The following is a 24,467-nucleotide window of genomic DNA, read 5'->3' on the forward strand; positions in this document are numbered from 1 at the left end:
TGATTGACATTCGGGGCATAGATTGCAATCAGGAGTGTTTTCATATTATTGTCCTTTATTTCCACCATTAGTAATCTTCCATCGTCATCAGTATAGATCAATTTCGCTGGGATAATATCTTTAAGGTATAAAACCACTCCTCTTTTCTTGCATTGTGTCAAAGAGATAAATATTTTCCCTAATTTTGTTGCTTTTTAATATGTACTTCTTGTAGGCAGATTATATCAAATTTTAATTTCTCTAATTGATGGAAAGTTTTCCTTCTTTTAACAGCTGAGATCACAGTAAAACAGAAACAAATTAGGAATGGATCCCTAAGTTTGTGAAACCATAATAGAGGTAAAAATAGGGGAAATGGCTGGACCAGATTACATATCAGCCTTGTTATATATGTTTTAAATTATTACATCTGCTGTAAAAAAAATATGAATTTTATTTTACAGACTGGAAAGACAACAGTTGAATATAAACTAATACACTATTAATACTTAAGTTAGTCAATATCTTATTTCACCAAAAAGCTACAGCAAATAATGGCAATAAATTATTTATGATGATTTTAACTGAGAGGGTGAAAATAGTACTACAGGATTTTATTGGTGGAATTAGTGTGGGTTTTTACTCAAAAATAATTGAGAGACAATAGTAGAAATGCATTGGATAGTTTGAAATATCTAGAACAACACAATGTATTGCAAGCTGCATTGATTTTTTATTTTGATGCAAAAAAGGCCATTGACAATTTGAACTGGACACTCTTGTATACATTTTTGGAAGATATGGACATTGATAAGGGTTTTATTACATGAGTAAAATCAATTTACACCGTACAAAGTGGACAGAGAATTGTAAATAAACCAACAAATTTTGTGAAAGGAACAAGACAAGCTGTCCCATCAACACTGTTGTTCATATTAATGGAAGAATTGGAAGTATTTTGGAAGCATTGAAAAGAGACATAAAACATAAGATGAAAGAATTGTTGAAATGAGAATTAAAAAGAAATATATAAATTATGGGTGTTTGCTAAAGATTTAGTCATAATTTCTGAAGTTCCTTTGGAAATAATAGAAATATTAATGGAAAAACTAAAGGATTTTTGCGTATTAGCTGGCTTTATAATTAATAACCAAAAGACAAAGAGTTTAACAAAACACATGAAAAACCCTAAAATGAAACTAATACAAAATCCCCCTCATTTTAAGTCAAAAAAAGTAAAACATTTGGGTATTACCATGGCAAATATTAATTGCATATTATATCAAAATAATTATGTCAAGACATGGAATGAAATTAAGAAACACATGTTAAGATGGGATAAAAATAAATCTATTCTCTTGAATACAGTTTTTCTTTGAAAGAATGTTCATTTTGACAACTGATATACCATTTAGGCAATGGCAGTAAGATATATTTAGGTTTGCATGGCAAGAGGAGCAACCAAGGATTAGATATAAAGTCTTTCAAGATGCAAAGGAATAAAAAGGAATGGGATTGCCTGATTTACATTTCATTTTGTAGCCTGTTTAATAGTGAAGCATGTTAAGAGTGCAGGCTGAAATGCAGCACACATTTGGAGTGTCATCCCCGATGTAAACCTTTTTCTGGGTATTATAGTTTCAGACTGTATATAAACATATAGCTTGTTAAAAGAAATAGTATAATTGTTTTAGCCTGATCTGGACTTCATATATCTAGATGTGGGGTCCTTAGTTTTCTCTGATCTTAGTTGCTTTCTTGCAGACTGTTTCATTACCTAGCTAGGTTACATTTGCAATGTAGTAGATATCTAGATGCCCATTAGATGGTAGCAAAGATTTAGAGCAAGTTATTTGATATTACCTACTAGTGCTCTCGATTGTTTGGCATTAGCAAAATGTTTGGGGATAATTTTTCAGCAACCATTTACAGATGAAATTGAAACATTTTTTTCTTTTCAGTTTTCAAAAAGTAGAAATTTATCAGGCAGTCTGTTCTGATTTAAAGAAAACATTGCATGTTGAGTGCCTCCTGATTGTGCAGCTGTTGAAAGCATGGGAAGACTGCCAGATGACAGCTGGCAATTCTAGTTTAAACACGCACTTGATGGTAGCACAATCAGCCAGGCATTTGCCTGTTTGGGTAACAACTGAACAGCTTGGTTTTGTCGCCAAAAGGTGGAATCATCCTTTAAGTGATGATCTGGAGTGGAAGCCTTGTAGAGAAACATAGGAGGAGACCTGTGTTAGTCTATTGTAAACAAGGTTCAGGAGTCTAGTAGCACCTCTTCAGGCAAACATTTTGTTTCATTACAATGTTTTTCTTAAAAAAACATCAGCTTTTTCTTAAAAAGGCATCTGATGCAGCAGTGGGAACCTACCTCTTCCACTACCAGTTGGTGAGCTTGCGTACCTAACGTGTGCGTACTTCTTTCCACACACCAGCTGAGGCCTGCAGCGCCAATCAGCTGAGAGGATAAGGGAGAAAAAAGCGCAGGGCAGGTGGGAGGGCCAATCCTGCACTTTTCTCTTTTTATCCTCTCAGCTGATCATTGGAGGCTTTTTTAAAACTACCGTTCAGGTGAACTGTGCTGAACCGTTGAATACCACCATTGATCTGATGAAATGAGTAAACAAACACCTTTTAAACAAATTTTACTCTGAAAAATACCTGACTCCTTCTAAATTTTGTAAGACAAGATGGTTACCAGCAAGCTGATTGCCCTATGACAATAGTCCTTATCCCTTGGATGAAGTAAACTGAAAAAAAAAAAAAAAAAAACCTCAAGCTATCAGTTTCTATATCTCTTTTGGGTCTTTTGAATTTGCACTTTAGTTGCAAAGTTAAGTCCTCCAAGCTGGAGGTGATAAATTGACAATTACTATTATTGTCCTGTTGCTAGGAGTTAGAAGGCAGATTTGTCATCAAAAGATAATGTGAAGTTGCTAGCCTCTGGATGAATCACAACTGCTGGACTGACAAGCAAAGATTAAGTGTTTTTATACTTAAAATAGAAAAGGGCATTTTAGCCTGGGGTTTGCAGACTCCTTTGGAGTCCGAATAGCTTTCTAGAAGTCTGTGAACTTGGAGGGGGAGTTACTTTATTTTTTCTAACCTATTATTGAGATTTTGCTTTTCATTCAACTGAACCTAGATAAACGACCTAATGTATCCCCCCAGATGCCAAAACTGTTAATTTTAATAAACTGAATTTATGTTATTATTATGCATTCTATTCTATTATAAATTTGAACATTAATTTCCTTTGTAAAGCAATTAAAAACATTTTTCAAAGAAAGGATTCACAGGTTTCACCAGACTCTCAAAAAGCACAAAAAGAGAACGAACTCTGAAATACCCTAAGTAGGGATACAGTATATTAATGAAGAAACTTTGTTTAGTTTAAATCTTTGCATTTTGCATTTTATTTCAATGAAAGCCCCCTAAGGAGAGAATAACTTCTCTCAGATCTGGGGCTTATTTGGAATTTGAACTCTCAAAATGGTTGCCATACCTGTTTGAGTTATATTCAGGACCTCATAGCTGTAAGCATAGCCCTGTCCCAAACATGCTTTTCCAAAAAGGCGACTGGACCTTCCTTGTTGTTCCTTGAAGACGTTTCGCTTCCCATCCAAGAAGCTTCAACAAAAGAAGCTTCTTGTATGAGAAGCAAAACATCTTCAAGGAAAAAAACCAAGGAAGTCCAGTTGCCTTTTGGAAAAGCACCTTTGGGACAACTATGACCTGTCCATAGACAAGCATATTCCTGGATTAAAAGAGGAAGTGTGGCTTCCAAACATCTAATGCATTTCCATAGCTGAAGATGGGCTAGAACATGAACTTACCTCTCCACAATGCCAGTCCAACCCTTCAGCCCCTTGGCTATTTTGTGTTATTTGTAGAAGGCATATTGCAGAGATTATTCCCAATTACAAGCTTAACTACGCTTGAACTAATACCAGAGGCCTGCTTCACCATATGCTCCACAGCAGCCTTTCACAATCAGATGCTTCTAGAACCTGGACTTCACACTGTCTATGGATTCTGGAGATGGAAGACCAAACCATCTGATCAGTACAGTGGTGGAATGTCGCCAGTTCAGACCGGTTCAAATGAACTGGTAGTTCCGAGGATCAGTTGGCTCCGCCCACCTGCACCTATCCTGTCCTTTATTTCCTGCTTTGTAGCTCATCTCAATTGCGCGGCACAGCTGATTTCCCCCCACCCCCTGCTGTTCTACTTACTGTTGCTGACTTGGAAGGTAAGCACCTAATGGCTGCTTACCTTCCATTTTCTGCGCTGCATGCAAGCGCTCCATTTTCAGCGCTGCGTGCAAGCGCCTCAGGCAAAGCGCGTGCTCACCGAACCGGTTGTTAAACTGGCAGCATCCTATCACTGGATCAGTACTAAGTGGCAGAAGGCTGCTTTGGTGTAAAACAGCTGCAGACTTGAAGTAATTGAGACTGAAATCTAAATAGGTTGCCCTTGAGGCCCATAATCTTGATAGATAGCTTTGGAGAGAACTGGTGGTAAAATGCTTTCTGGAATGTCCGTCTGCCTGCCTGTCTGTCTATCTCACCTCTCTTGCCAGGACTTGCTCAGATCCATTTTTGGAAACACAGAAGATGCCTTCTCTTGTATTGCTCCTAGTTCAGGGGACCCCCGACCCCTGATTCATGGACTGGCACTGGGCCATGGCATGCCAGAAATCAGGCCGTGCAAACAAGTAAAGCCCCATCTTTCCAGTCCATGGAAAAACCTCTCTGCATGGAACCAGTCCCTGGTGCCCAAAAGGTTGGGGACCACAGTCTAAACTATAGAATGCAATTCCTTCTGATGTCAAGAAAGACATCAAAACATTAATATGGCTTTTTCAGTCTGATTGCCTTTTCAGCTGATTCAAAATTTATATTAATTTTGGGAATTTTAAAGTTGGAAGAGGCCATTTAGGTCCCTATGTTCAATCTCCATTTGGGGCATACATTTAAATGAAGGCTATGCTGATAGAGGGCTATCTTCTCTCTGTCTATACATTTTATATACCATTATGTAAGGGAATAAAGCCATTTAGACAAACCCATTTAAGAGGGTAATAAGAAATACACAGCAACAATGCACTGAAATCACTGTAGAAGACATAATGTTTGATAATTTACCAGTTTGGGGACATGACGGTTCCTTTTGGCTGTATTTCTCTGAATGTCTGTTTATTGGAGGCTATCATTTTACTTCCCAACAAGGATTGGAGTTCAGAGGTTTCTAAAGGGCTGCCTAAATAGATTGAAGATGTAGTTCACAACAGTAAAAATTGTATATTGGACAGTAACGGAATAGTGAAAACCAGTTCATCAACAATTATATCACACATTCCATCCTGAAAAGAAGGGTTTTTAAAATATAATTTAGGAAAGGCCAGGTTCACCTATTTGGGGAAAGGCAGGCCAGTCAAAGAGAATCCCCAAAATGTAGCAGTGATGAATCTTCTCTTCCTGGTTTTCTCTAGTTATTTGGACCAAGGAAGACCCCCAAATTGAAACTTATAGGGAGAATTAATACTTGGAATTCTCTAAAGTGGCACACCCCCACCACTTGCAGGTGTGAAACCAACCAGCTGGGAAGAAAATAGGACAAGCAACAAGTGGTTGTTTCTAGGAATCATAGCACTTGCCCAGCTGTTGGGCACAGTTGGCAATCAAATATCCACTTGACCCAGAATAGCATTTTTATTTTTATTTGCCACACATCTTCTTTGGTGGCAGCTGCTGGCATATTTGTGACTCAAACCGATATTCATGAAATATTATGCACAGGCTGAAAGAAAACAAGGCTGCAGCTGCCAAGACCTCCAACTGGCTGCAGAACACGCCCTACTCATGCATTTTAAAATCCTCGGGTGCATCTGACAATTTCTACTTTATAACGACAAGATTATGAAGCGGCCATGAAAGTTTATTCCCCCCTCCCCTCCTCATAAAAATAAGCAAGGTTACTTTCATAAAATGTTTAGCATTTCAGAAAGTTAGATATTCCCATCCCGTTAAACATGTAACTCTCCCAATCACCACCTTCCCCGGTTATGTGTTCCACAGTGGGGGAGCCAGTACTACAATTCCCAGAATTCTCCTTTGGCATGGCCACTGACAACTACAGGTTGCCGCTTGTCCCCGTTGGAGCAACTCGTGTCTTTTTTTTTTGTTTTATGCTGACCCTTTCAGGCATTCTGGTGCCCATCCACCTACCTACACTCTGGATGGCATGCAGGCATGTCTAACTCTCGATGCAAAGGGCATTTCTGAATAGTTTCCGTCTGTGCCTGAAGGGAACATTCAGGCTATTAACCAAAGGTACATATATAAATCGAGGGACAGGAGGACGCCAGGATCGCAATGCATTGAGCTCCTTCTGAATGACGCCTTGATCTGTTAATCAGAAATTCTGGAATCTATGCATACGATTCTGTCCCATTGCTGAAAATATGAAATAAATGCCCAGATCTCAGAGCGTTGGGCCGTCCGTCTAAACCGCTACAGTGCACCTGCAGAGAGGCTGCCACGTGATCGAGAAATTTGTATAATTCTAGATGATCGGAATTCCCCCGAATCCTGGTTAACCGAAAGGCGATTTTTTTGAGGGTTTTTTCCCCCTGGTTTCGCTAAACTCGGTTTGGCTCATGGGCTGGATCCTAAGCCTGGAAAATCCATGAGCGCAGGGTGTCATCAAGCTAACCACGGTTTACTCCGCACGCGCGTAGTTCAACGCAAGGCGCGAACACGGGGCCCGTGGGGCGTTTGGAAGAAAACGCCCCGCGGCATATCCACCACGCGCGTTGTAAGGGGATCAGAAATCCCCGCGTTCAACGCCTAGCACGGCAGAAGAGAAAGCGCAGCTGTCAGCAAATACTGGGAAAACCTGATTGATCAGAAGAAAGGAGGCAAAAGAGGGAGGGGTGGTGGTGGACGGAGGTCTCACTGGTATTTGTGAAACACTCGGTCGGCAGCGCTTAAAGTCAACGTGGAAAATAAGGCGTGTCGTTCCACCTCCCTCCTCTGGCCTCCAGGTTACAAGCGGAGTTACTGGGCTGTCCTTGCTTTCGGGCAAGCAAGGGTTAAAACGTGGAAGGCGTCTCTGAGCTGCCCCAGAGGTTGGCCCTTGCCGCCACCACCACCTCCTCCTCCTCCTCCCGAGCGGACTGAAAGCAGCTGGGGCTGAGAAACGAAGCCAAGCGGAGCCGAAGCCACCTCGGCTCGCGTTGTTTTTCTGAGCCCGCGAGCCTAGAGCCAGGGCGCTTTCATTGCACGGCGGAGCTTCTTGTCTCAGGTAACGCCGGGCGTCGTTGCTGCCCCCTGAGGGGAGGGCAATTCTGGGCTGAGCGATTGCGGGACTTCGTGGCTTTGGGTGGGTGGGAGCGAGGACGGACGGGGTCCGCGAAGTGGGGCTTGCCTGCCCTTGCTGGCTGCCTCTGCTTCCTTAGGGGCGGGGAAGGGGCTCATCTGGACCAAGGGTGAGTCTCCCCCCACAGTTTCCCCTGAAGGATCTTCCGTCGCTTTTGCCTTCTCCCTACGTCTTCCCTCTGTTAAAATCACACACACGCACACACACACACACACACACACACACACACACACACACACAGACATTTTCGGGCGGATAGATTTCGTGCCTGAGCATTCTCACATGACGGTGGGTCTTTCCCCCCCAGCAGAGTCCCCCCCCCCGTTTTTTTTTTTGCTACTACGCGCTGAAGGCATGCAAGGATTGTGTAGTAGGGCAATGATTTATGTTTGGAAGGGACTGGGGATGAGAGAGGAGGGGGAGAGGGGCCACGTCTCCACTTAGGAGAGCCAGCTTGACAACTGATTTAAAAAAATAAAAAAAAAATCCGGAGGCCTTTTCTCGGGTCTTTCTTGGTCCTTTTTCTTATTCCCCAGGATCCGAAGCTCGATTATAGATTGATTGATTGGGTAGGGCAGTGGACTGTTTCTTCAGGGAAGAAGGGAAGGGGGTAGGAGGAAAAGCCCCCACCCTGTTGTTTTGGCTCTGCTCCTCCTGCTTCTCTGGACAATAGTGGGCAGACAAGCAGAAGTTCAGTAGGCGAAGACTGTTCCTGGCATTAGGGGCATTGCTAGGAAATGGTTCCACTTGAGAAAGGAAGGGATTTTCCAGCTAAACAGCACTGGTGTGAAGAAGGGCTGGTGGGAAGTCCCTCCCTCCTTCCTAAGGGCAACTGGTGGATTCCTTTTACACTAATCCTCTTCCCTGACTAGCAATAGCCTTTGGAAGCTGTCTGGCTGTTGTTCAGGGTGTCAAGAAGGGAGTGGGTTCAGTGACTGTCAGAAAAGCTCTCCCAGATAAACAAGCACCCACACACTCTTTGCTATTTGAGCATGAAGGCTGAAGTCCATCAAATTACCAGCCAGCTACTTGCGGAAGTCAAAGTGTTGGCTTCTTGCTTTCTCCAGCTGTGAATGAAAAGCAAGTCAGTTTTGAGGCCATAATATGTTAAATAGACTTTTGAGCTTCACACCCTCCTTCCGAAGGTAAAACAGCTGATTGGGAGTGAGAGGCAAACCACTAATAAAGAACAAGGTGTTCCTTTTTACTGCCAGCTGAGAAGGGCAGGGAGCTTCCCTTTGCCCAAGGTTTCCAAGGTTTCTGTCTCTACTCTTGACTGAGTGAGCATGGAGGGAAGCAAACAATAGATAGTTGTGTTTGCTTGCTCACTGGAGCATCTCAGTATAGAGAATGACTTCTGCATTCTGTAGCCACCTCATCCTGCTTATATCCTCTCTGGGTAGGGCATTTTAGAGGCTAGGTCATCACAGAAATAGCCATCTGGCCTCTTGGAACTGTGTGCTAAGCTCAAATTGTCCAGTCCTTACTATCAATTGAAAAGGTGAGCCATCAGGTAGAATACTCAGTTTAACATTCAGGGAGAGTGAGCAACTAAGCAACCTATTACTTCTTTCCCGTCATTTTCTATTAAGCTCCTTTTTACTTCCTTGTCTAAAGAGAAGAACTGAGCATGCAGATATTCCAGTTTTTCCAACTTGTTAACCTGGTGTTATGTCATACTAATTACCCATTTAATAAGGATGATGGGAGTTTTAGTGCAGCATACCTGGAAAGCACTGCATTGGGGGAAGTTGTGGTAATAGCAGAGGGGAGAAGGAAAGTGATGTAAGCAATTGCTGAACAACAATACTGTTGCTTCCTCAAGTCCTGCTGAGAAGGTCAGAGAATTTCACATGAACTGAGCAAATGTATAGATGTGGCAGTTCTCTTTTTGAAAGAGCAGCTGTTTTCTGTTGCTCACTATCCTACCACTTTGAATAATACAGTAGGAAAGATTTGGACCTCTGGGTAGAAGCTCTTGTATCTTAGAACACAAGATAATAAGGTTGGAAGGGACCCGAGATATCTTCTATTAGTGAGAAAATATTTCTTTAGCGGCCAACCTTCCATGTTTTATTGCTTGCTGGGTTCACAGAAGCTAAATCAGGATTGCTTGATTCACCTGAAGTTTCCAATTTATAAACCAGAGATCAAGATTTCAAAACCATGATACTGTAGTTGATAAAATTAAATCAAAACAATCTCCTTACAGTTTCACACAATATGTGTACACTGTGAGATAGGATTCCCATATTCTAAGATTAAGTTTATTTGTTTTTTTTTTCTGATGGGCACCTGAATGTTGTTTGATTTTTGGTAGTGTGATGTAACCTAATCAGGATAATTGGTAAATCATTGTGTATAAATGAAATTATTATCTTATGTTCAACACATTATGGTTAAAATAGGATGGTTTAATATGTAAAACAGCTGCCATGTGGCAGGAAGTTCTAAGTATTTGGAGTAAGAGGTAAATAAATGAGAAAGTGAATTTGGAGGGCCAAATCTACATGCTACACTGCCCAGAATAAAGCAAATCAAGTGTACAATAGAGGTTGTTTGCCTCTTGGCTCTACACCAGACCTGCCATATTGGACTTGCAAAGTTCTGAACAACTTTGATTCTACTGATGCTGGAAACTATTTGTTGCCATCTAGCGATCTTCCACATTTTTGCTTTGTTTGTTGAATCACTTCATTTTTTATCTTCAGAAAACTAGGATCTTGGAAAACTGGCTGGGCAGGGAAATTCCAAGGTTCTATGAAAGGTCTTGCTCTTGCTTTCTTTTTCAACCTCCATTGTGTGTGTGTGTGTGTGTGTTGTGTGAGGTGGTGGTAGGAGAGTGACAATATATCATTACAATATGTCATTTCCTGTGTTGCCTCTCTTTCTTTCAGGATAAAACTGAGAAGCATATCCATTCGATTTAGCATTTGATTTGCTGTCCTGTATGGTTGGGCCCTCAGGAGTATGTGGAGAGAGTTAGTGGGTTATTTTGCTGCAGAGTTGGTAAATCCAGTCAATCTTCAAATTGTAGGCTGATTGCACTGGTACCAGGCTGAAAGTTCATAAGACATAATTGCCATAATAGCTGGCTATTGGGAGTCTGAGGATATTTGGAGAGGGGTGAAAAATAATCCTTGAAATCATTTTAGATGTAGAGGCAAGGTTGGAGGATTGTATGTAATCAGTTGAACAGGAAAGATGAACAAAGGGGCCTGGCCTTGAAACTATATTAGTAAAAGAAACTTAGGTGTGACACAAGATGTATGTTGAAGCACATCCCTGTATATCTCCACCTGCCCTATCATCCAAGCTTGTCTCAGCTAGTGGTGTCTCCTGATGATACATTGAATTTGTTTGACAGTCATATTTTGCTAACGAAGTGACCTAATGTGCATGAGCCTCTGAAATAATAGTAGTATCTAGCCTAGGTTTGTGTGCCATTTGTAATTTGGAGATATGAAGAAGTTGAGGCTCTCCAAAAATATAGAGAGAGATTTGTTAGGGGCTTCTAAAGGCAACTGGAATGCAACAGCAACACTATTCTGATTGGTCTCTAGGACAGAACTGTGTTGTGGTCATTATCACAACAACTGAAGGAGTGATTTATAAAGTCCCAATAAAGACAGCTTTTTCAAGTGAAGTTTCACTTGTTCAGACTGATAAACCAATTAAGTTAATTTGGGTAAATAATTGTATGAGTTGGTACATTTTGTAGCCAAATATGATTGTTTTCCTGATCCAATTTGAGTCACCTAGAATTTTCCAGATCCATCTTGATCAAAATGTTCATGATTAGTTGTTTAATGGACTGTAGTCCTATGTAACTATAGCTCAGAAAAGGTTATCATGTCGGTGTAGCTGGGGAACTTTTTCAGGCTGCTCAGAGTATCTTGTTATGTTTAAAATTTGGAATAAAATTGAAGTTTTTGCTAATAGAAAAATAGGCTAGGAATACTTTAAATATATAAATAAATGGATCTGCAAGGAATGAGAAGAAGTGGCAGATGCTATTAAGAAATTAGGATTTACTTCCTAAAATATAACTGTTCTCTTCTTAGCTGTTACTTACCCACTTGTTCTCATCCTGTGGAATACAAGTCAGCAATGAGGTATATAGTGGTTAAGGTATTGGATTCTGTATTGAACTCTGTATTGAACTCTAGTTCAAATTTGCTCTCATGTATGGAAGCTGATTGGATGATTTTTGGCCTTGACATTGTTTCTCAGACCAACTTACCTCACAGGATTGTTGCTGGGATAAAATGAAATGAAAGGCTTTTGTAGGCTGCCTTGAAATCCTGGAGAAACATGGGATATAAATCTAGTAAATCATAGCAACCTAGATGATAGGTATGGATGCTTTCAAAATACTTTAATGTGGAGAATTGTGGCTTGAAGAACTAAATCATTCTTGACTAGAATTTTATATGCTTCAGGAGAAATATTTTTCCCTGTAGATTTGGATCACCACATGCAAATTAAATGCTTTCGTTTGGTAACTCTTGAATGTACTAACTAAACTGTCTCTTCCATTTAATCTTTTACAATGGCTTTCATTTGTGGGTGTATTTACATTTTCTGATCAAAAAACTTCTACCTTGCTGTCTTGGATTATAGTGGCAAGAACTAAATTTTATGCTGTAAGGTTGGCTCGAACTTTTTGCCTTTTGTTTTGTTGCTATTGTAGTCTTGGATGATTCTTGGCTGGGCATACTGATATGCCAAATAGGCATAACACTGAAATGGAAACTTCAGAAACTAATGGCTTGCAATTTTATGGATGGATTTAGGCCAAGCTTGGAAGGTTCAAAAGAAAACAAGTAATTTTCTGAAACTGTACATGCAAAGGGCTCATTAACATGCAAGGCAGAAACTAGCTTTCTGCAAAACCTCATAAAAATATCTCAGCTGACCCATTCCAGAGAAGTTGGTTTGTAATCCTTCAAATTATCTACAGATGATATAAAGTGGTGAGTTAGAGGCAGTTCTTGCATGAAAACCAATTGATATAGAATCATGTCTGCTTCATCAGAAAGGGAAACATTTTTTGTTTTTCTTGAGCATTTCAGATATACCATAGGGCAATTGTTACTCTGTGGGTCCTTCCACAGGGCAACAGTTACGTTGGGGCTACAACTTCTGTAGTAGCATCATCTTGCCAAAAGATATATGAATAATTTTAATGTTAACAGACATGTTGGACAAGTTTGTGTTACAAGCAGATACTTGATTATTGCATATGCATGTACTGTTCTCTCCAGCAGTCTGAATATTTCAAGTTAGTAAGAAAATGTTTATTTTGTGCAGTAAACAGTAAAGCAGCCATAGTGAGAGACTCCAGACATTAGTTTTTGATATTGTGACTGAACCAAACTGCAAATAATATCCCATCTAAGATGAGCCTCTCAGCTTGGTGTAAAATATAAATCCTGGTGGAAGAAGTGGATCTACACATTGCAGCAGTCTATGCCACAGCAGCTGCATTTTAAACAAAATAGCATAAGGATGACAAATAACACTGCAGTTATGTTAAATGTAGGCTTAAGTTGATTTTTATCCCAAAGCTAGAATCTTCCTAAGAGTGACTTGAGTTAAAGTTTGTTTAATGACTTATGTCAAAATAGAAAAAAAAAAGTCCCTAATCTTTGCACGAACTAGTTTGGTAGGTTAAGGCATCAAACTACAAACCAGAGCATCTTGAGTTCTAGTCTTGCCTTGGACACAAAGCCAGCTGGATGATCTTGGGCCAGTTGTGCATTCTCAGCCCTAAGAAAGGAGGCAAGGGCAAACCATTTCCCAATGACCTTGCCAAGAACTGCAGGGACTAATTCAGGCAATTGCTTGCAGTCAACACTGGCTTGAAAGTGCCAAGAAACAAAACAAAATTCACCTTCCACAGGGCTGATGCTATTAAAAGGTAAAGGTATCCTGTCAGTCATGACCAACTCTAGAACTTGGTGCTCATCTTCTTTTTTTGGCCAAGGGACACAACGTTGTCCAAAGACAATTTCCATAGTCATGTGGCCAGCATAGTTATATGCCAAAGGCTCACTGAATGTTGTTACTTTCCCACCAAAGTGGTACCTATTAATCTACTTGCATTTGCATGCTTTCAAACTGCTAGGTGGGCAGGATTGCCATTCTATTAAATTAATCTTTCCAACTTGAACATTACAATAGAATGAAGTCATACACCTGGACAAATTTGCTGTAATACTCTTATCTTTTGTACATCTGTAACAAGACCATCTATATAGCACATAAGAAACAATGTATGTCAATGCCTCCTGTTCCTGCATATGCATCTTACACTTTACATTCAGTTGTAACAAGGCCTATGTAGTCTTCATTATTCATAAGGGGTGTTTGTTTTCTTTTAATTCATCATTGTGAATTAAAATCTGAAATCCAAAAGAACAAGCCACAGATGAATTTGGCAGGTATCTTAATCATAGACAGCATTCATACTATTAAGATCCTGGCATCCTGTTGCCAAGGCTGCTGTATCTGCCTATGAGAACTGAGTGATATTTCAATTCAGATGAGTGGAGGATTGCAGCCAATCCTCTCTGTTCCTTCCAGCACAGAGAAGTGAGTTATGGAATTTTATTCTCTTTTCATTGTAAACTTTCATGTTGCCTCTCCTTGCTATTCTTCAGTCTTTGTTCCATTATCCCACAGAAAATGATTTTGCTGGTTAGAAATACCTTTCTAGATACAGTGATACTTTGGGAATTGTAATATTGCATTACTGACTTTTCTTGAATTGCAATCAAGGATTGAGGAGTAGGCAGGAGCTTGACAGACCAGTGTTCTGGGTACTGGACATGCGAGGACGCCAAATATATGATCTTGGTTACCTGAAAATAGTGCTAGTTTAGATTAAAAGACTGGCAAGGTTCAAACAGCATTTATTTGGTTTCAGCATACTCTGATGGGTGAACTCAGCTGCTGTGGTTGTAAATGTTGTGACTTAATGTAAAGTGTGAATCCAGACACCTATGGCCTGTTCAACAAACCATGGTTATGCAAAATCATGAATACTGCTTCTTCTCCCACCTGAAATTACATCAAAATTTTCCTCACCTGCATGGTGAGATTTGTTGAAGTTAAGACATCCCAAGTTTGAAGATTTTGGCTGCTTGCCAGTGTGAGTGGGGGAAGTCAGCGTTGCATAAAATCTTCAGCCACAGGTTTCTATTTTGGTCTCAAGTAATTTACCTTAATTTTTTATGTTCCACTTGTTTTTCTAGTACAGATAGTAGACTACGGTAGGTCAAGCTCTGTACTGTGTACTCTGAAGAGGTCTCTGCTCTTAAGCCAATGCAGTGCCCTCCAGATACATTGAGACTAAAGTTCTCATGCTGACTGAAACGACTTTGATTACTCTGGGAATTCGTTGTTTCAGCACAATTGTTGTCTCAAGGTCTGGGTATAGTTGGCCTATGGTGTAAATAGTATTTCACAAAATTTAGGATTTCTGCCAACTGTTTTTTTTCCCCCTGCCTTTGTTATTACTATGTTTTTAGGGTTGGTGTGTGTCTAACTTCCACTACATGGAAAAGCCAGCTGAGCTACAAAAGGAGAGATAATTTCAGCTCTTTAGGGTCAGTCCTTAAGCTGACTTTGGCTGCTTCTGTGACTATTGTGTACTGTGTCCTCTGAAGATCAGCCAAAGCTATGCCTAGAAACATTCACAAACATTTCCTGTGCATGCAGTTCTCTGACTTCAGTCAGCAGCTGAGACCATTGGGGTAAAGGTATACATTTTAAGCAATGACATATATTCATCCATTTAAACATCTGGTTTGTATATTGACCCAGCTATGTACAGTATAACAAAGCTGGATTCCACAGTGATTCTGAGTAGCATATAAAACTTTAAAAAATGCAAAAATAATATAAAGAAGAAAGTGAAATAACATCCAGACAGAACAATAAAGAATAAAACCTAACATAAATATTCCCATAAGAATCCTACCACCCATCCATGTCTTTAGGGAAAAAAAACTATGCTTTTAAGGACTGTTAGAACATAAGTTGGCCATGGCAAGTCAGCTGTGGTGAGTTGGCCATGTGGGAATTGGCCGTGGCGAGTTGGCCATGGAGAATTGTCATAGACCCCCTTGGAGCATGCCAAGTCCGTCTCTATTGTACAGGATAGTCAGAAATTCTTGGAAGTAGATGGAGATAGATGGACCTATGCGTTAAAATGGTGTTAAAATTCAAAATGTAATGCATTTGTGCTATTCGTATCCCCTTTCTCTTCATATGTTCCGAACTGTCTTCAAAATATTGATTGTCATTTCCTTTTTGTACAGACTACATCTGGCTTGCATTCCTATGTTAAACGCAGGGGGGGCTGCTACTGGTTCTCACCGGTTCAGGTGAACCGGTAGCTAATTTTATGGCCAGTTTAGTGAACTGGCAAATGCCACCCCTGGCTGGTTCCCCTGCCCCTCCCAGGAGCTCCCATGTGGCCTGTTTTCGAACTCAGGTAAGTGCGGATGCTCAGGGAGGCCAAAAAATGGGCCCTCCCGTAGGTTCTGGAAGTCCTGGGAGGCCGTTTTTGCCCTCCCAGAGGCTTGAGGAAAGCCTCCAGAGCCCAGGAGGCCAAAAAGTGGGCCAAAAAGCCTCCCAGAAGTTCTGGAAAATCAGAAACATGCTTGTTTCTGGCTTCCGGAGAGCATCCAGAGCCCAGAGAGGCCATTTTCACCCTCCTAGAAGCTTGCAGAAACCTCTGGAGCCCGGGGAGGGAGAAAACTGCCCCATTGCAGCCCGTTTTCACTTCCAGGCCAGGGTGATGCAGGAGGCTGACTAGGCCACGCCCACCATGTCCATGCCCACCCAGCAACCGGGCAGAGAACCAGTTGCTACATTTTTTGAAGCCCATCCCTGGTTAAACACTTTGTGCAAGTGTTATGGAAAAGACAGCCCGGTAAACAAAATGGTAAACTTGGTAGCATTTGCTCCTAATGACACACCTCTGTACTCTGTTATAAACACCCTTCAGTTTGGTTTTGTAGTTGTATAATTAGAGATTGTTTGATTTAGGCTTAGTGGCAGTTTGAACCTAGTCATTTTGGGTTGTAAAACATGGCTTAGTGTGGTATGTTGGACTTTGCCATCAGCAAATGATGGTTTTACGCAATGTGTGAAAGTTGCTTTGGTGACTCTAGTAGAAGAAATTGTTCCTGCTGTAGTGTGTACAGATATGAAAGTTTAGATAGAGAAGAAAGAATAATGTTTTAAGGAAAAATTCATGCTGTTGAAAAGTCCAAATGGCAGTGTTTTCTGCCAAGTTACAGATGATTCATTTTTTAAAAAAAGTTTTTTAAAAAACATGGTTACAAATGCGCGCTTGCATAAACTTCAGCTTTTTCAATAGATTTTTCCCCACCTCATCGGGAAGGGTCAACAAAATCCAATCTGTCACTTCTGGAAATGTTTCATCTTTGCTTTTAAACCTTCTAAGGTTTTGTTTGAGGCCTTGAGGATAGCTCAGTTCAACTGCAGTAAACATTGAATCAGATATAGTGAATCTTAGAAAAAGGTAACAGTCTGGAGAAACTTGTTATTCCACATGACTTCAACCTGCTTATGACAAAAACCTCTCCGGCCACTTAGAGGCTAAGGATGAGGGTGCCCTTCTGTCACACAGACATTGAGCCTAAATGCAGTGTGCTTCCCCACACTGGCAGCATTTTCCAGAATCTCATCCACTTCTATTCCTTTTTAAACTCGAGTCACCAAAGGTTCAGCCTGATTGCCAATGTGTCATAATGTTTTATGTATCTATGCAGCATTCCTAGAGTAGCATAGCATCAGAAAAACACAACTTCTGGTTGATACACCATGCAGACAGCAAGCCCTTGTAAATAGCACTAGCACTTAGTCTTATATACTGCTTCACCATGCTTTACAGCCCTCTGAGCAGTTGACAGAGTCAGCATATTTCCCCCGGAACCTCATTTTATCGACCTTGGAAGGATGGAAGGCTGAGTCAACCTCAGCTGATGAGAATCGAACTTCCGAAGGGCAGTCAGTCACAGAAGTAACCAGCAGTACTGCATTCTAACCACTGCGCCACCATGGCTCATATTCATAAATGCACGAATGCTCTCTTAGCTTTCTCAAGAGATGAGATATAGGCTCATTGAAACAAACTAAGGATTGGCAATATGGTGCTGATGACATTGCTAACATGGGGCCTCCAGAACTGAGGGAGAAGCTGACATGATTTGAGAAGTTATCTCAGATACATTTGCTCATTTACTATATTAATTTGCAATTGATTTGTAGTGCTCACATCTAAAAGGGGCCCGGTAATAGCACAACTTGAAAAGAGGGATAGCTAGGACATATTTTAAAAATATGTGGAGCTATTGAGAAAGAGTAAAAAAGATATTCACAAATATTCTGACGATAGGTAGATCTAACAGCAGATTTTGAATCTTGGAGAGGGGGGGGATATATTGGAGTCCACTATTTGAGCGGCTATACTCTGATGTTCATACTTTATTTCTTTATCCTAGCCTCTTTGTGTGAATCTTCATGGGTGTTTGTATTTGGAGAAAGAGTCATCTGTGTCTTCCCAGTTTCTTTTTAATAATGCATAATTGCTATGATTTTGCTGTTTTCCAATTGTAAAATTTGGAGTTTTCCAACTGGAGCACATAAAGCCTCTAAACAGCTGTCATTTCATTTGAGGAAGAGTATTGCTTTGTAGTCCAGGATTGTAAATTTCTAAGCATGTATCCAGCAAGTTTTAATGTGAGAAATGAGTGGAATAACAAATTCTGTAGATGAGAGAAAGTTTGCAATGTTACTTTGCATCCAACTACCATCAATTGGACAGTAGGGACCAACAGTAAAAAAGAAATAATATTCTTGAAAGATGCTGAAAAAGCATGTAGTAAAAGAAAATGAACTTCATGTGGCAGTTGTTAAAAGATGCATGTGGAAAAGACAATTGGCTGAGCAAAATTTCCCTCTTTCCATACAAAGGAACAGTATGAAACAATTTTAGTTTCTGCTAATTATTTCATGATTTCCAGATTTTTTAGCTAGCTTATAAATATTTTCCAAATGAAGAACTGATGAAGGAGCAGTGAGTTAACAACGAATTGTGGCACTAAGGAGATCTTGGTATAGACCAAGACTGAGACTACTGAAATATAGTCTGGGATGATAGGATTGTACTCTTTTTGACATTTTAGATGTCTTTAAAGACTAGAGCTAAATGTAAAATCATTACCTTAAGAAAATCACCCAATTTTACATTTTTTATTTTGAAAGTAAACACTGAGTGACTTGTCCAGGCAGTGCCCAAGAGTCAATACTGACTCAAGGGCTTACTTAGATGTTTCTTAGCACTATTTTGAAGTTTGCTCCCTATTGCCCAAACCAGATGTTTTGCACACACTGAGTGACCTGCTTTCCACATAATGATTAGCAGTAAAACCATTTGTTTTGGCTGTGGCATAATTTACTTTTCCATACATCATGGCATTGCATGATGCGTAAACAAGACAAATATGAATTCTTCAGCTAATTCTTTGCTGTTAAACAATAACTTGCCTTAGGATCATGTTATGAGTGGCAGATTTTTTTATTTTATTTGCTCCATATTTGTTAGAATAGCTTTCTTGGGATTTACAGAAACTTCCTGCTATTGTTGACATGATGAAAATCTTGTTGAACCTCAGATTCTGCCCCTTTGGAATGAGCATATGATATATTAATGCAGTCATAAAATGGGCAAAACTTCTGGCACTAGGCTACCCTCCCAACCTTCCCTGCAGAAGCTGCCAAAAGCTTACTTCATCTCTCTTCACATATATGTTTTGGAAACCTGTTGAACCTCTTGAATTTGGGATAGTAGTTTCATTGCAAGACAGTCCTCTGTATCGAAAGGCCTGGAACTAAAATAGTGCGCATGCAATCAAAAATATTAAATTATATAGAAATCTGATATTTACTGCATTAAATACTGACTCACACCTCTAGCAGAAGAATACACTCCTCAAATTCTAGACCAAACTTGCTTGGTTGGAATCACTCAGCTCTCCAATTATATGGTCAGCACCAAGTTTTGCCAGTTTGACTGCTATTTGCTAGTTTACTTTGAAAATATTACTTTGACAGTCCCTGCTATTTGCTAGTTTACTTTGAAAGTAGTTTACTTTGAAAATTCCTTTGGACTGGTAGATATTTCCAAATATTTTCCAAATATTCATGAAATAGGATGTTTCTTTCCCTCTCCTCACTGTTTGCTACAGGTTTCTGTACAAAGTGCTGAGGTATGTTAGATGAAATGTCCACCTTGGTGGGCTCTTTAAGAGATCCTCTACAACAAGGCTCTTCAAACTTGGCAAGTTTAAGACTTGTAGACTTCAACTCCCAGAATTCCTGACCTAACATGACTGGAGGAGGAATTCTAGGAATTGAAGTCCACAAGTCTTAAAGCTGTCAAGTTTGAAGACCCCTTCTCTATAAGAAAAGACTCTTGTCAGTGTAGGAAAAAAAGTCAGGCTGGGCTGCTAATTTGAGGGGATTTAATTTGAGCTAATTGAATGAGAATATAAAATATAACATAACAGTCCTGCATGCATTTACAAATACCCCAGGATCATTTGTGATATCTAGTATTGGTTTCTTCAAGGTGTGAAGCTTGTCTTATAATAATAATAATATACTTTTTTAAATTTAAGGAAACTAGCTTAATAACTGAACCCTCATTTTTCTTACGGTCTAATTCCACAGCCAGATGATGAAAAAGTGGCACATTCCAAGTTATCTGAGGGGTCCTTGAGCTTGGATGTTTTCTTGCAGATTACCCAAAATAGTTAACATCATCGGTGCTAGCCCTCATTTCAGTCCTGAGCTAGAAATATTCTCTTTTGTTGGTCTAAATTATCTTTCTTTCATGTGAAGAAGATGTATGTCAGAAATCTTCTAAGATATAAGAACGTATGAAACACTCAAAAGATGCAAGATTAAGAGGAAGCTATCTAAAGGGACAGTAAATAGACACAGCTTAATGACGTAAAAGTCTCCCTTAAGGTCATTTCCATTTCTGAAATTTTATACTAATTCTTTCACATTATTCAGATCCTTCTGATCAGCACTCTTTTGTGCTAGGAGCATCGGATAAAGGTACCAGATCAGTGGTGGTTGTCATGTAGATTGGGGCCAGTCTATTCACTTATTTCTCTCTTTCTCTCTCTCTTTCTCTCTCTCTCTCTCTCTCTCCCCCCCAATATCCTGTGAAGTTCCTGGGAACATTGCTTGCATATATTTCTTGGCACTACAAAAAAAATCCTTCATTTAATATGCAGCATGTGTGGTGGTCTGCAGCTTCTCCTCCTCCTCCTGGTTTTCTGATTTTGCTGTTGCCCTCAGATGCTGAGAATAGAACTTGAATGATTAGCAGGGGATAATAATGGGAGTCAGCCAATGGCCTGGCCCCACACCAGAATTCATCTTGCGGAGTGAATAAGGAAAAAGAAACTTTAAGAAAAAGCAAATAGTAAGGCCTGGTAGGCGCAAAATAAAGCCTTATGAATACAAGTTTCTGTTTGTGTTCACAGGCCAACCAAAATATCAGCTTCTGCTTCGCAATGGTGATACAGTGTACAGTTTAGCCTAGAAAGAGAGTGATGGCCTGCATATTTATTAAACAATTGATCTCAGCTAATCAAACATATTTTTGGAGGGGAAAAGAGCTGCAATTTGAGAAATAGGATAAATGAAGAATAACTTAGACTTATTCTATGGAGGAGGGGCAAATTTTTACAATTTTTTTTACTCCAACTTAATATGAAGGAAAAAATCAAGTAATTGCCTTGTACCAAAACAGATTAAGTACCTTTGTGGTAACTAGATTGTTTGTGCTCTGTATTGAACAGAAACACAATTTGCCTGAAAGATGCCAGTGTATTAAGCAAAAAGATTGATTTTATTTTGCCTTTACCAATCTCCATCAATGCTTATACTTTAGTGCATTTTCATCGGCCTCTTCTCTTTTTTTAGAATTGTAATGCATACTGTTAACCAAATATTTCAAAAAGTAAAATAATGGTGTCTTTTGAATCTTGTTAAGAATGTTCTCATTCTCTTCACGTGTTAACTTAAAGATTTTGACATTATTTAATGTATATGAATATTGTGATTTGGGCCTCTGGAGAGTTAAATAGAACTATTTTCTGGATATATGACAGTGGTAAAGACTGCCTGGGAATTAAGGCACCATAAATGCTATATCTTTCAGTGAATCCATTGTTCAAGCAATGTGGAACTTCAGTTCCATTTCTTTCTCTGTCTGATCTAGGGAGAGTATGGGTTGCATTTTTAGTTTGGGTGAAATCCAAAGAATGACAAGAAAGTGCAACCGGATTGGGCGGTCTTGGCAGGAAAAGGTTTTCATAGATTAATTGTGTCAAAAGTAAATTGGATTATTTCTTATCCGTGTAGTGTTTATATCTGCATGTGTATGTATGTATGTATGTATGTATGTATGTATGTATGTATGTATGTATGTATCTGTATATGCACATTAAGCTTCCTAGGGAGTCTCCTTAGTGGACTTCTGCTGATTTATGTTAGTGATCTATAGAGATAAGCATGCTGTTTTTACTTATGGCCAGCAAGCTATCTTTGAGAATCAAAATATGAAGAGAAACTATAATCTGCTTTTGCTCATTGTCACAGCATTGAAGATATCTTGTGCCTAACTTATACATAACTTGTTAAACTATGTTTTATCATTATGTGGTCAGTCTTCTTCCAATCCTTTAGCCATGAAATACAGTTTCTTATTGTTCAGACAAAATATTTTGTGTAATATATGTTACACATTTTTTTTTTAAAAAAGGTCAGTGTTAACTGTAGTTTATGAAGTTATCTTGTCTAAATTGCAAGGAATTCTAAATGGTGTTTCTGAGTGGTGCAAAACGATTTGTTACTATGTGGTCAAGAAAAGTAGGCCATACAAACAGGGAGAAGGCTTTTTGAATTTAGTATTATTTCTAAAATAAATTAGATTTCCAGAAGAAAATAGAATAGCTTTAGATGTCATATCCCGTATTTTGAACAATCTCCTTTAACTTGTTCGGTACAGATTTAGGCTAATTGATAATATAACTTTTTTTAAATTAACCAGTGTAACCCTATATCCTGTGCTGATGAGGAAGCTAGTTTATTTTGTTTTTGTCATCTAATCTAAAATAGTAAAATAAACTATTTTAAGAAAATATAAGCAATATTATTATTTTTCGTTTAGACTGTTTCTAGGTTTAAATATTGTGTTTCACTTTAACATCTCAAAATGATTGAAAAATTATTAAATTTTATGAAACTTAAATACTGTATTTAAAGCAAAAACAAAAGCTTGATGGTGCAGATTTACTGTTAGTGCCAGTTTTTATCTCTATTTTTCTTAGCTTATTTTGATGACTGTCTTCTAGAAGAAGTTGGGTTGACAGTCTTCAGGGTTGGATTAGATGACTGATTCATGAATAATCGTCTTTCTAAATAAAACCATTCAACTGTAAGTAACATTAAGATTTCTGCAGTAAATTAATAAGGCTCCTCTTTTATAATTATATCCCTCCCCCATGAAATGTTACATATCTTCTTGTCGTTAAAAGCAGAATTGAATTGTGATCCTCCCACCATTTTAATGCCAACTCCTTGGGTAACAGTTCTTGAAAGAATGCCAACAATTACCTGTTTGATTTGAGAAAGTGGTTCTACTTCTTCACTCTTCTTACCGCCTACACTGTTGCATTGTTAATACTATAGGAGACAGCTTTATCATCAGATATGTAGGAGCTGGCCCTGACCTGAGATCTGTTATTTCAATAGAGCTTCTGGAAAGACAGTGTTCATCAGATTAAATGTGCAGGTCTCTCCCTTCTATTCATAATTTCAACTGAGAACGAAGAGATTCCCACAAGCCAGAGTATTTTCTTGAGTACTGAGAAAATTGTGCCCTTGATGGTCAATCTAGTCCCATAACAACCAGCACTTCTGTGGCAGAAGAATTGGAATTGCAGCTTTATTTAAAATAATTCAGGTTTCTTTCATCTCTTGTAGTGATTTCTCTTAGGCTCACAACAAGGAACTCACCAAGTATGAGTACCCATGGAATGTACTGTATTTTTAGATGGAATTTATTTTTTAAAAAACTTTCAAAATAGTTCCCTTAGTTATTCTCCCTCCAGTGACTAAGAATTGTGTCACCCGGAATTGCCTTTGGATGGCTATATAAATTTAATAAATAAATAAAATTATAATTAAGGCTATAAGCATAACTTTTTTTTTAGATTAAAGGGCCACATTTATTCTTTGAGTAATATGCTGGGGGTCATTCTCTGAAAAGAAGGCTAGGACAGGGCATATATCTAAATTTAAATGCAATTAAATGAATCTAGTGAATATAATTATTCTTTTATTATTTTCCCCTTCTGCCACTTTAAAAATTATAATTTAATTGCAAGTTAAGAATTTCTTCCAGTGATTTGAGAAACAGCATGGTGTCTTAGGGTTGTGTTGTGCTCTTCTGAACTAGAAAGATGCAACACACGTACATAATATTGATAAGCTGATCTATCTTTAAGATTGTACTGTGGGGATTAAACATGTAGCTTTATTTCCCAATTGCATCATAGCATCAGAAACAAGATGCCCAGAAGTTCTTAGTCACTCTAGGGCAAATGCAAAATTACATGTTATGCCACATAAAGTGTAATGTAATTAAACCTTACAAAACATGTGTTCTTTTTGGAATGGAAAGAACTCAGCAACATTATAATTAGTTTCTTCTCTGCCCAAAACTCTGTTAACTAGGATTACCTTTTGCTGATAGAAACTAAAGAATAGTCAGGGTTAGTAATGTAATATTTATCGTTTAGGTTTTATACACAGATTCTGAAAAATAGTGCTGCCCTCATTCATAAGATAGTTATATTAATTATTCTGAACTTTATGGAATATTACTGCAGTAACTACAGTTTTTAGTACTTTTGTGGAACCTCCTATGTCAAATATTCTTTCCTTTTTGGCTTGCACACCGCAAGTTTCGTGCA

General features: G+C 39.0%; 1 protein-coding gene and 1 long non-coding RNA gene across 4 annotated transcripts in view; one reads left to right on the top strand and one right to left on the bottom strand.

Annotated features, from left to right (window-relative positions):
- Positions 1 to 693: 693 nt before the first annotated feature.
- Positions 694 to 6,990, bottom strand: LOC148128172 (uncharacterized). Its single transcript, XR_015740950.1, has 3 exons — positions 6,219 to 6,990; positions 5,136 to 5,246; positions 694 to 2,194 (listed from the first exon to the last, which is right to left on the bottom strand). It is a non-coding gene; the product is annotated as an uncharacterized LOC148128172 (long non-coding RNA).
- The window catches only part of CD82 (CD82 molecule), a 71,402-nt gene continuing 53,035 nt past the window's right edge, over positions 6,101 to 24,467 (top strand). Inside the window, exon 1 of one of the 3 annotated variants that reach the window (XM_087921398.1) lies at positions 6,101 to 6,323. The gene's annotated coding sequence lies outside the window, so the exon portion shown is untranslated. Of the gene's footprint in view, positions 6,324 to 7,170; positions 7,297 to 9,061; positions 9,210 to 24,467 lie in introns of those variants that run through there. The other 2 variants (XM_026707433.2, XM_087921397.1) reach the window with 2 other exon arrangements.

Source organism: Pseudonaja textilis, chromosome 1 (assembly GCF_049901715.1).
Source record: "Pseudonaja textilis isolate UNSWEBS1 chromosome 1, rPseTex1.2, whole genome shotgun sequence".
NCBI lineage: Eukaryota > Metazoa > Chordata > Lepidosauria > Squamata > Elapidae > Pseudonaja > Pseudonaja textilis.